Below are 2696 nucleotides of genomic sequence, written 5' to 3'. Positions count from 1 at the left end.
GTTAACCCAGCACTGACAGATCCCAACTCCACCAGATCCCTCAGCGCTGGCTCAACCCGACTCTTCAACCCCTCCAGGGATGGGGACTCCCCCCCTGCCCTGGGCAGCCCATTCCAACGCCCAACAACCCCTTCTGCAAAGAAATCCTTCCTAAGAGCCAGTCTGACCCTGCCCTGGCGCAGCTTGAGGCCATTCCCTCTTGGCCTGCCGCTGGTTCCTTGGCTCAAGAGACTCCTCCCCCCTCTCTGCACCCTCCTTTCAGGGAGTTGCAGAGGGCCAGGAGGTCTCCCCTCAGCCTCCTCTTCTCCAGACTAAACCCCCCCAGTTCCCTCAGCCGCTCCCCATCAGACCTGTGCTCCAGACCCTGCACCAGCTCCGTTGCCCTTCTCTGGACACGCTCGAGTCATTCAATGGCCTTTTTGGAGTGAGGGGCCCAAAACTGAACACAGTAATCGAGGTGTGGCCTCACCAGTGCCGAGTACAGGGGCATGATCACTTGTCCCTGTCCCTGCTGGCCATGCTATTTCTGATACAGGCTAGGATACCATTGGCCTTCTTGGCCACCTGGGCACACTGCTGGCTCATTATCAATCAATCCCCCCCCCCAGGTCCCTCTCTGACTGGCAGCTCTCCAGCCACTCCTCCCCAAGCCTGTAGCCCTGCTGGGGGTTGTTGTGGCCCAAGGGCAGCACCCGGCATTTGCCCTTAGTGAAACTCCTCCCGTTGGCCTCAGCCCATCGCTCCAGCCTGGCCAGGTCTCTCTGCAGAGCCTCCCTACCCTCGAGCCGATCAACACTCCCACCCCACTGGGTGTCATCTGCAAACTTACTGAGGGTGCACTTGATCCCCTCGTCTAGATCATCAATAAAGATGTTAAACAGGAGTGGCCCCAAAACCGAGCCCTGGGGGACACCACTCGTGACCGGCCGCCAACCGGATTTAACTCCATTCACCACAACTCTTTGGGCCCGGCCATCAGCCAATTTTTTACCCAGCAAAACTGTGGTGGTTTAGCCCCTGCCGGGGTCTGAGTCCACGCGGCCGCTGCTCCTCCCCCACAAAGGGAGTGAAATACAAAGCCCCGGGGCTGAGATAAGGACAGGTTTAATACAGCAGTGCAATAGCAACATAACAAACAGCAACAATAACAGTGATAACAATGAACAGAGCAAAGTATATCTACTAATACAGGAGTGAGAGGAGCAGATGTATAAAACCATGCGCCCCACGCTCCCGCGCCAGGATGTGACGTCCGCATGGTATCTGAATAACCCGGCTAGAGCTCCCCCCCCCACTGCTGGGGAAACTTAACCCTATCCTGGTTAAACCAGGACAAAAGCGTGTGCTCATCGTCCCGTTCGAAAGTGCCCGGCGGAGCTGCCCGCGGCTTCTCCCGCTGCCTGGGCCGACATGGCCACCTTGGCCATGGAGCCGCCGCCCGCAGGAGCTGAGCCAATGACTCTGAGCTCCCCAACATCTCCAAAACCGGGAGCTAGTACTCAATTTCTTCCTGGGTTCCCGATGGGCGATTTACCTGCTCCAGTGACTCCCCAACCTCGTGCTTTAAGCGGCCCTTCAGTTGCTGTAATGGAAATGAGGTCTCCGCTACTTCCAGGAGGATCTCCCCCACAACCAGTAGTCCCTACACATAAAGATAAAAGCGGTGCTCCACCAGTTAGAAGCCTGTATGATGAATTATCTAGTCCCGGACTTGGATCAACACCTCTGACCTCAAGAAGACCAACCAGCTTTTCGCTAACACAGAGCCCATTGGCTGGAACGATGCCATCAACTCCCGGAACAGCTTCAAGTATGTTCAGTCCTGCAAGTATTGGGCAGCCTAGGAAGACTACTCTCTCTCCTGCCCAACTAGACCCTTTTTATACTCAGGGTGATTCCCTGACTTCAGATTATCAACTTGATGACACCTGGGTAACTGTATTTGGGTTTCCTCAAGCATCAGCTTCATATATTCTTCTACAGTTTGCTCAGTATGGAAATATATTAAAGCATGTGATGTCCAACACGGGAAACTGGATGCATATTCGATACCAGTCTAAGCTTCAAGCCCGGAAAGGCTTAAGCAAAGATGGAAGAATTTTTGTTGAATCTCTCATGATTGGCGTCAAGCCGTGTATAGATAAAAGTGTGATGGAAAACTTTGAAAGAAGCTCTACGCCTTCAACATCTTCAGTTTTCACTCCACCTACAAAATCTGTCAGCACACCAGTACAACCTGCAAATAATAGTGCAAGAATTTCTACAATGAGACCTCTTGCAACAGCATATAAAGCTTCCAGTAGTGACTATCAGGTGGTTTCTGACAGACAAACTCTGCGGAAAGATGAAAGCATTGTATCTAAAACAATGGAATATGTGTTTAGCTGGTTTTTCTCTTTTCTGAAAAGATGATGGGCCTCTTGCAGGAAGAACACTATGCACAGCTGGCTCCCAGGGACAGGGACTGCTCTTAGTATATGTATTTTTTATTAGGATTCATTTATTATTTTTTATTAATTTTTATTAGGATTTATTGCTCTTTTATAATTCTCTGGTGTCATGTTCTAAATGTCATAGCAATCTTTTAATTCTTCATTTTATTAATAAAGCTAAAAAACTCCTAGAGAGCGAGGACACGGCGCCTGCCAGAAGGTGCTGCTGGGGCTGACGTGGCCAGTGTGGCCGGTGCCGCCCCG

The 2696-nt window shown here is 51.5% G+C and overlaps 1 pseudogene; it reads left to right on the top strand.

Annotated features, from left to right (window-relative positions):
- Window positions 1-1410: 1410 nt before the first annotated feature.
- Window positions 1411-2412, top strand: LOC141933840 (nucleoporin NUP35 pseudogene; annotated as a pseudogene).
- The last annotated feature ends 284 nt before the right edge of the window (window positions 2413-2696 follow it).

The sequence above is a fragment of the Strix aluco genome, chromosome 23, assembly GCF_031877795.1.
Source record: "Strix aluco isolate bStrAlu1 chromosome 23, bStrAlu1.hap1, whole genome shotgun sequence".
NCBI lineage: Eukaryota > Metazoa > Chordata > Aves > Strigiformes > Strigidae > Strix > Strix aluco.
This window is presented reverse-complemented; position numbering and strand designations above follow the sequence as displayed.